At 41.1% G+C, this 10724-nt stretch overlaps 1 non-coding gene across 1 annotated transcript; it reads left to right on the top strand.

Annotated features, from left to right (window-relative positions):
• The first annotated feature begins 567 nt into the window (after positions 1-567).
• TRNAL-UAA (transfer RNA leucine (anticodon UAA)) lies at positions 568-650 on the top strand. Its single transcript has one exon. It is a non-coding gene; the product is annotated as a tRNA-Leu (tRNA).
• Positions 651-10724: the final 10074 nt, after the last annotated feature.

Raw genomic sequence — 10724 nt, 5'->3', positions numbered from 1 at the left:
TAATGCACATTTCCATTTTCCTTTACCTAGGTTTTAGGAGTGGACCTTGTTTTTGAAAGTTTGGGCTCATCTCTCTCCCTCTCCCTCTTTGTTTTTTTTCTAGAATGGTTGGTTTGCACGACTAGTTAAGGAGAGCGACATAAGATCTCTTTCATTCAAGTGCACGTGGTTTTGAACCCCACAACCAACATCATCATCCATCTATGTAGTTATCTTTCTCTCTCTCTTTTCTCAAGTTACCATTTTTATTTTATTTAGTTTCCAAATACCAACCTTTTTCGTAAATGTTCGGGCTCATCTCTATCTCCTTTTCTGTTTCTATCTCAAATAGCTAGCTTGCCTTAGTTGTTAAGTGCTACTTAAGATCGCCTGCACTAAAGTGTGTGTCGCATCCAACCCCACAACTAACATCGGCATCCATCTATTTCTCTCTCTCTCTCTCTCTCTCTCTCTCTCTCTTATCGTGGACAATACTATTTTGCTGTAGTTAATTTTTAGGGGTTGATCTTCTTTATAAACGTTTATGCTCATCTATCTCCCTCTCGCTCTTTGTATTTTTTGGCAATGGTTGGTTTGCCCGAGTGGTTAAGGGGAGCGACTTAAGATTGCTTGCATTCAAGTGCGCATGGGTTCAAACCCCACAACCAACATCATCATCCATCTATCTATTTATCTTTCTCTCAGTCTTTTCTCGTGGTCATTACCATTTTTCCTTTATTTAGCTTCTAGATACCGGCCTTTTTTATAAAGGTTCGTCTCATATCTGTCTCTGGCCCTCTCTATTCCAATTTTTTATTAGCTAGTTTGCCTTAGTGGTCAAGGGCGACGTAAGATGGCATGCACGCAAGTGAGTGTGGCGTCAAACCCCACAATCAACATTGTCATCAATATATTTCTCTCTCTCACTCTCGTTCTCTCTCTCTCTATACAAAGTGGCGGATCGTACTGGAAATTAGTTGGGTATACCTCAAAGGTACGTAATGCTTTGTGAGTGAAGATCGTACTATCTCACAACAAAATGCTTGTCATAAAGCATATGAAGAAAGATTGAAAAATAAGGTTAAGGATGTGCCTAAAGATGAAAATGTTGGGAAATAGGGACATGTGACCTATGAGACTAACCCATTCCTTTTATGACTATGCTTTTGGAATTGCAATGGATACTCATGGAATGAGAGATTTGGCATAGAGGAGTTCATCGATGAGTCGGATATCACACTTCTTGTTGAAACATGGGAGCATGATACTCAAAGGGTTCAAGGTTTAGGAAACTATAATGTACAATCTTTGATATGGAAGAAAAATCCAAGACAAAGAAGAGGACAATGAGGGGTGGCATGTTTGATTAAGAAGGAATGTCAATCATAAAAAATGATAAACATAAATGCCACACATGGCTCAAAATAGAAACACGTAATGATTTGCCCACTTTTGTAGTTGGATGTTACATTCCTCATCAAGATGTTAACTTTTATGCTTGTTTGGATAAAGATCAACCTTTTGCCAATTTAGAAGATGATATTGCTTATTTCAAATCCAAAGGGGAAGTTATTGTCTTTGGTGACATGAATGCTCGTAGAAGAAGTTTCCAACTTGATTCACAAGAATCTTTCATGCCACATATCTCAAGGATGCAAGAGGATATGCAAATGTATAGCCGCTCTTCTAGCGATTAAAAAGATCTGGACCAATTTGGGAAGTTACTCCTATAAATATACAATAGTGCCGGATTGCTTATTGCAAATGGTATTTCGTTATGGCCCAACACTAATGGTTTTACATGTAGAAAACACAACTGAAATAGTGTGATTGACTATGTGCTACTTTCCGAAGGTATTTTGGATCATAATTCTCACTTGGTGAATGGACACCAGAATCCGATCATAGGCCATTATGTATTGATCTCAAATGTATGCATAGGCTTGATTGTGAGAAGGCTATTGAAGATAATAAACAACCGCACTTAAGCATGAACCTTAAGCGAGCACCCATCTTTTCCAAGATGGTTGGGAATATGTTACAAATGATAAAGATATAACATGGTTCCACATTAGAATGCAAATGGGAAGCTTTCAAGAAAGTCATTCTCTTTTGTCCAAACAAATGTTTTTCGACCAACTGCACATCTTGGAAATGCTCTTTGTTCTCTCTCTCTCGCCTACTCTTTGTTTTTGTTTCAATGGTTGGTTTGTTCGAGTGGTTAAGGGGAGTGACTTAAGATCCCTTGCATTCAAGTGCACGTGGCTTCCAACCCCACAACCAACATCATCATCTATCTATTACTCTGTCTGTCTCTCTGCCCCCCACAACCAACCCTCGAATATATGAGAAGGTTATATGTTGTGTGCGTATGAGAGATAAACTTTCTGATTTTTTCAATAGCACTATTGATGTTAAGCAAGGATGCCCACTCTCACCAACACTATTTGGTCTATGCATTGATGAATTGGAAGAAATGGTTACCAAGTTTGCAAAGGAAGAACGTGTTGAAGAAGTTGCCATTGGGAATGTTGTGATTATGCTTTTGCTATATGCAGATGATGTAGTGCTTTTTGCAAATACTTTAGGAGATGCACAAAAGGTTATGAAGGCATTGGAAAAAATTTGCATGCATACTAGATTAAGTGTCAATAGCTCTAAAACAAAGATAATGCTTGTGAAGAGCCAAAAAAGAAATCAACCATGCATCATGTACAACAATGAGCCACTTGAATGTGTGGAAAGCTTCAAATATCTTGACTTTGAAGTTCCTTCAAATCATAGATCGAATGAATGTGCTACACGCCGCTTAGAGGCGGGTAAGCGAGCATACTATGCATTTGAGAACACATGCAATCTTGGAGATATTAAGTGTTGGGTCCTCAAGAAATATCTTTTCGACACTTTGGTGACACCGGTTCTTCTCTATGGGGTGGAAGTATGGGGTGGTAGCATCCCTAAATCTATGTGGAAAGAGTTTGAAAATGTCCAAAAGCATTTTCTTACCAAGTTTCTACAAGTTAAGAAACAAATGCCCTACACCCTCCTCCTCCTTGAGACGGGATCGCTTCCCATTGAGATCATGGTCATGGAAAGGGTTGTTGAATACATGCTTAAGGTTCAAAAAAGTCCCTCACATCGACTTCCTAGAATTGCGTGGGAAGCAAGCAAAAAGATCAAAAAGACGCAGAAAAGCAAAATTTTGTGTTCCGTTTGGATGCAAGATATAGAAAAATGGTTTGGTAGATGGGATGCGAGACACTTGCTTCATGATGCATCATTAGATTCCTCTGTAAATGAGGCATTTTTGCAACGCCAATGTATCATGACATGGGACAAATATGGAGGCTCACGCTTCACACATTATACTACACATGATGCACCTAACTACAAAACCATATTCTTTGCGGAACTGGGAAATCGTACACATCCATACATGTTAGAGCCCATACCGTTATCTGCCATTCGAACCATTGCTTCCATGCGACTTAGCTCACATGCATTGCGATGTGAAACAGGGCGTTGGGGCACAAGTGATGAGAGTGGTCGGCTATGCACACTTTGCCCTAAACAAGTTCGCGAGTCTGAGTATCACACTTTGATACAATGCTCTGCCTTTGATCATATTCAACCATGCTTTCCACATCTCTTCGATCGAGCCCAATCTTTGCATGAATTCCTCTCACAACGACAATGTGCACTCTCGATTGCAACATTCATTGGTAAAGTTCTTGAACATCGAGAGTCACTACTCACTTTCACACATATCACGTGATATGTAATATTTTTGGTCTCATTGGTCATATTTGACCTCCGAAGGCTATAATATAATCTCTCTCTCTCTCTCTCTCTCTCTCTCTCTCTCTCTCTCTCTCTCTCTCTCTCTCTCTCTCTCTCTCTCGCCTGTGTACGCGTACTCTGTGTGTGTTCTGCTATCCGGCTACTATCTGGCTAAGCCAGTTTATCGAACGCTTCACGTTTACTTTTACAGCTCCCCATTTGAGTATTCATTGTCGATGAAGCTTTCTTTCTTCTTTTCCTTCTCTCTTGAACACGAGCTATGTAGTCGCACTACGATAGCGATGAACCAACTCTTCTTGAATGTCGGCATAAAACCGCTCTAATACAATGTAAAGCATCGGGTATGATTCTTATGTAGTGGAAGAGATATGTGTTATGTGTATGTGTGAGAGGAATTAGAGGAGAGAAGAGAAAACAAAAGATAGATTGGAAAACGAATACTCCAGAAGAAGGTGCATATTCACATGTAGAATAGCATTACAAGGAGTCACAACCGACTTGGTATGAAGTATGGGGAGGGTGCTTTATATATAGTCACCCTCTCTCTTCATTAACTAACTACAACAATCACTCTCTCTTGGAGAATGTGAAGACTCATAGTCATGGGGAATATGTAACTCATTAGTTATGTGTCATAGAATCTGATTCTATGACACATAGTTAATGTGTAGAGAGTAATGGTGTGACTCTTGAACTTTGAGTAATCATAGATTCTCAAAAGGTGTGTTCACATGTTGCACTATGTTCAGCTTGATTCTCAACAAGTCCACAGAGGTGACCGACCACCAAGATCTCTGACTGTCTGAACGTTGATTTCTCTCCCGAGAAGGTAAGTCATGCGCCTTCTTGAGAAGAATAGTGCGGAATACTGCTCGGCCACAACCATGTTTTAGATCACTTCTTAAGGGATCAAACACAAAAATGGGAATAGAGATGAATACTCGTACACACATGATTCGATAGAGAGTACACAGGATGTTTACGTGGAAAACCCTAATAGGGAAAAACCATGGGAGCCCACAAACTCCGAACTATCACTATATGAGAAAGGTACAATCAAAGACTCGGAGGCAACGACCTCAAGCTCTATTTCTTCGCCAAGCGGTGGTTACAACAGAAACCGTTCTGTATCTCACTCACTTTTTCTCTCTTTGTCACTCGCTCTATATAACAGTTATACATACAACAATATGACAACATTCTAGTAAAGTGATTGCCCTAAGTCATATTTATACATATATAAACTTAGGGTTATTTACAAATATAGCTTCAATAGGCTTACTCAAAACATATTTACAAATATGTCTTCTCTTCCGATTCTCACCGGGTCCATTCGATCCAGTTTCCGGATCCCATCCGGAGGCACCGACTTCCCAACTATCTCCCCCTTCACTCCAGTATGGGATGTCTTGACAGCCTAATCCGCTTTCGGCACCTATCCAGCTTGTCAGTCGTCAACACCTTAGTCAGCATACCTGACCCGTTCTCCTCCATGTGGATCTTCGTCAGCACGAACTATTGATCTTCTAATCTCTCCCAGATCCAGTGGTACCTCCGTTGGATATGTTTCGTTCAGGAATGGTAAGCCACGTTCTTTGCAAGGTGGATGGCACTTCGACTCTCGCAGTAGAGCCGATATTCCTCCTATTGGATCCCTGGCTCTCCGACGAAGTCCTTCATCTAGATTATCTCCTTGTCAGCTTCCACAACTGTCGGCTTCCAATATCCAGCTGGGTACATACCATCGCGTACATCAAGTTTCCGACGGCAGAGGCATATGGTATCTTCATCATATCCGTCTTCTTTGCCTTTGTCTCAGACTTTGTTTTCCACATAGCTTGCAGTTTGCCGAAAGTGTCGATTCAACCGGTTTCCCCTCCGACATGTTGAACCGTTGAAGCACCTTTGTCACATACTTCTCTTGTGACAACCACAACAGCTTCTTCAACCGGTCCCGGATGATGTGCATTCCCAATATATGGCTTGCCAGAACCAAGTCTTTCATTGAGAAGGTTCGGTTCAGAGCCTTCTTCAACATCCAGATCTTGCCTTGGTCTCGTCCGACGATCAACATATCATCCACATATAGGAGTATCAAGAAATCTCCTCTGTCAAATTTCTTCACAAACACGCAGTGATCGACATGTGTCTTGTGGTACCCTTGGTCGGTCATGAAGGAGTCGAACTTCCGGTGCCATTGCTGAGGAGCTTGCTTCAATCCGTATAAGCTCTTCTTCAGCCGGCACACCAGGTGCTCCTTCCCTTTCTTCTCAAATCCTTCCGGTTGATGCATGTAGATCTCCTCTTCGAGGTCACCATGTAGGAATGTCGTCTTGACGTCTAGTTGCTCTACGTCGAGGTCCATGCTTGCCACTATGCTCAGTACCGTCTAGATGGATGTCATCTTTACTACCGGGGCAAAGATCTCATCGAAGTCCAGTCCCTTCTTCTGTAGGAAACCCTTCACTACAATTCAGGCTTTGTATCTCGGCTAGTTTCCGGCATCTCCCGGTTTCATCTTGTACATCCACTTGTTCCGGAGTGCCCTCTTTCCTTTCGGCAACTCTGTCAATTCATATGTGTGTTTCTCATGCAGGGAATCCATCTTGTCCTGCATGGCAGTCAACCACTTGCGGTTGTGGGTGTCTCTCTTTGCTTCCTCGAAGCTTTCCGGCTCCCCCTCATCAGCTAGCAACACATGCTCTGTATCCGGAAGTCTCCAGCGGGCTCTTCTCTCTCGGAGAGGATATCTCTATCCTTGGTTTCTGACTACCGGTTCCTCCGTTTGTTCCAAATCCGAATCCGATTCGAGATCTTCTCCAGTTTCGGTGTCTTCTTCTTCTTCTTCTTCGGTCGATTCGGTTTCTTGTCTGTATCTGGTTGGTTCGTCTAGTGTCATCCGGTTACCGGCTAACATCCGGTTTTTAATCAGGTAGGGCCTTGTGTCCTCAAACTGTTTTTCGTTGGATGATCCGGAGTTCATCACCTTCTTCTCCCACTCCCAGTTGGCAATGGTCCTGTCTTCCATGAAGAATATGTCCCGACTCCAGAACACCTTCTTGTCTTTCCAGTCTCGCGTGGAGCTCCTTGAAGATGGATAACACTTAATGCTTCGTCTTTAATAGTGAGACCCATAGCTTCCAGTTGTGGTCATCTATGAATTGCATGAAGTACTGCGATCCAACATGTGACTTCATGTCCACTTGACACACATCAGTATGCACCAGCTCCAATGGTGCATTCCGTCTCATCGGCGATCTTGACCAAAAGGAGGTTCGGTTTTGCTTGCAGGGCAAGCAATCGGTGCACTTCTCAAGTTCCACATCCTTCACCGGAATGAGGTTGTCTTCGGCAAGCCTCTTCATCCCCTTCTCACTCATGTAACAGTCTTTTGCGCCAAAGCTCACCGGCAGTGTCGGATGCTACCTTCACTTCTTCCCGACATATCCAGACTCCCGGTCCTTCGGGCGAGCTTCTTCATCTAACAAGCTGGATTTTACCCTTGCTAGGGACAACTGCTTTCCTTCCGGCCCAGCGTTGCCCAATGTGACAACTAGCATCTCCCAACTATCCGAGAGGGAACCGAGCAGGAGTAATGCAAGTACCTCATCAACAAGAGGTACTTCCAACGAGGTTGGCTGGTGGATCAGTCCTGGAAGGAATTCATGTGCTCCTCCATACTTGAGTCCTCTTGGTACCGGAGCCTCACTAGCTTCCAGAATACCGAAACCCGATTAACAACATTATTGTTCTGGAACATGATGTCGATCTTCTCCCAGAGTTCATGAGCCTTACCCTCTTCATTGAAATTGTTGTACAGGGTCATATCGATGAAGCACCGGATGTATGCCATCATTTTCATGTGCATCACCTCCCACACTGTGGCGTCGATCTTATCCAGTCTCTTGTCCCCGAACAGAACCGGCAACCAAATATCTTTAACCACCAACATATCCCTCATCTTCGACTTCCACACTGAATAGTTGGAGCCGGTGAGCTTGAAAATGCCGCCGGATGATTCTTCCATTTCCTATGTTGCTTGCTCCAATACCAGATTGAAGAGAATAGCGCCGAATAGTGCTCGGCCACAACCGAGTATTGAATCACTTCGTTTAAGGATCAAACATAGAAATGGGAATAGAGGGTGAACGCACGTACACACACGAGTCGATAGAGAGTACACAGGATTTATACGTGGAAAACCCTAATAGGGAAAAACCACGAGAGCCCACAGACTCCGAACTAACACTATATGAGAAAGGTACAATTAGAGACTCAGAGGCAACGACCTCAAGCTTTGTTTCTTCGCCAAGCGGCGGTTACAACAGAAACCGTTTTGTATCTCACTCACTCTCTCTCTCAGTCACTCGCTCTATACAACAGTTATACACATACAACAATATGACGACAACCACATCATGTGATTGCCCTAACTCATATTTATACTTATATGAACTTAGGGCTATTTACAAATATAGCCTCAACAGGCTTACTCAAAACATATTTACAAATATGTCGTCTCTTCCGATTCTCACCGGGTACTCTTCATCTATAGCCAGATCCCATCCAAAGGGACCAATTTCCCAACAGGTGGCACATACATGTTTTATGAAGCAGTATGCTTAGGGGAAAAGGTGAGCAAGTATGCAACAAGCCTTCTTGGTCAACAAAGATTGAAAAAGCAAATATAGTGGACAAGTTGGTCATTGCGGATCTTGTGGAGAGAATGGTAAAATATTGGAGTTCAAGGGGAAAAGATAAGTGATCCTTAACATAAGGGTTTCCATACAATCGGGATGCATACGAGTAAATGGTAACTGATGATTGATACAAATTATGAATCTTCATCACGCTAATTCCTTTGCCCGTGCCAAATTTGCTGCACATTGGAGGGTGTGTTAGTTTGGTGGCATGTACAAAGTGACAAACACTTTGAAATTCAAGTTTAGAATATTTAAGGTTCGATCAAAGATTGATTAAAAGGATAACATTTAAGGATCTTAAGCACCACTTACGATAGCTCAATTGGAGGTCTCAAGTGATGGTACGAAGTATGTGACTATCAAGTGTTGGACTAAAAGGACCGATTACTAGAGGCAGTAAAGATGAGGTAGCAAGATGCTACAATGTCAAAAGTGGAATATTACATTACAAATATTAACCCCCATTGTTGGGCCCAATATAAAATAAACATGCCATAATGTGAGCTATAACACTTTTTAAAACTCACTCACACAAGTTAGGTGTTGAGGTAGCATCATGGCATTGTCACCCAAATATGAATATATTGTAGGTATGTAGTGGAAACCTAGTGGATGATGAATATCACTTATTGATAACATGCTCAACGTGTAAGGTAATTTGCAAGAAATATGATGACTTGTTAGACGGGCATGATAATGTAAATGTCATACTCAAATGTCCACCAAGCAGGTTGAGCACATATGTGTGGGAATTATTTTCACGTAGAGAGATTTTACTCCAAAGTAATAGCCTCATTATGGACAATAAAACATCTATTCTATGCTAATTGGAATGTACACGAGCTTCTCAAATTATTCATGAATGTGAATTATATTGTTTATATGTAAATATATGTATGTTTAGTTGTATAAGCTTTTGTATAATACGATGTGCATAAATATATGTTTTAAGTTTTTATTTACTTGTAGGCTTGTGTGTAAGTGTATAAAAGTCATCATTTGCAAGCTGAAACTCAAAAACATGGTCTATGGGATTGCCTTGAGTCTCAATTAATTGGAATGAAAACTCCTCCTAACAATATTTGCCAGCTACTTTTCCCCATTGGTATTCACATGAAACACGGTGGTTTGGACATGCTTGTCCATTCTATTTTTCACTGTACCGTTGAATCTATGGACCATGGTTTTAACACTAATTCAAGAATAGTTCGTGTACTTCCATTATTGTCCATGCACTTTTTAGGAAGAAGTAAGGTGGTGCAACCATTATGGGAGTTATTGAGTAGTACCACTCTATATTAAGCTGGACCCAGCCAGTTGGAATGGTACGTATTATTTGGCTAGACATTGTCCATACTTTAAAAGGACAATGGGATTGTCTTATTGGAGATCCTAATGATAAAGCTGCTCAATACCATTAGTTTCTTACTCTATGGAAAGCTTACGTCCTCAAAGGATGAGAATTCTTTTTGGCACTTTTGGCCACCAAGATGGTTATTCCCTCCATGGATCATTTGAGAATCGAAACAATGTAAATTGCTTACACTAATGACTGATATATACCTATAAATAAAACGGTGTAAATATGTGAATAAGTTTTTGTATTATATGTGGAATAGGTCGTGAGTGCTCGTGTGAGTTTGTTTAGGTGTGCATGTGTATTCATATGTATAGGATCTAAGAAAAGTTCAGAAGATAATGGGCTGGATTGACAACAGAGAACGAGAGAGAGTTTTCGAAGAATGAAGAACAAGGTAAGATCTTATATTAAAACAGGTGTATTGCAATGTAAGAACCTACAGAAAACTCTAGATGTAGTACCACACGCACTTCTAAACAATACTTTCATCCATATATATCTACAAAGAAGTAACAACTAGTCGTTACTTCTTTGTAACTGTTGTTTTGTCTTTTTCCTTATTGTCTTTTGTAACTCATGTTTTGTCTTTATCCTCATAACTCATGTCTTATCATTTGTGGTGTAAACAGGTAATCTTAACATAGGAATGTCAGGTGCATTTTAGTGCAATACATGTGTCGAAGTGTATATATGTATGCGTACGCGTATTATGTGTATATACATAAACCATAGTTTATTTTAGAGGTAGAGGGAAAAAAATGCGATTGAGCAAGGTCATGCCTGTATTTCAGTGAGGTTTCACCAAGAGTTCTAGGGAATAGATTTGCTCGATTGAGTGTGATTGTATGTATGTATGCAAGCCCTAAGTAAAACTTATTCAA

The sequence above is a fragment of the Azolla caroliniana genome, unplaced genomic scaffold, assembly GCF_043228905.1.
Source record: "Azolla caroliniana isolate FFs.n. ecotype wild unplaced genomic scaffold, voAzoCaro1.0.p SCAF_10, whole genome shotgun sequence".
Taxonomy (NCBI): domain Eukaryota; kingdom Viridiplantae; phylum Streptophyta; class Polypodiopsida; order Salviniales; family Salviniaceae; genus Azolla; species Azolla caroliniana.
The sequence above is the reverse complement of the archived record's forward strand: the minus strand, read 5'-3'. Positions and strand labels throughout refer to the sequence as shown.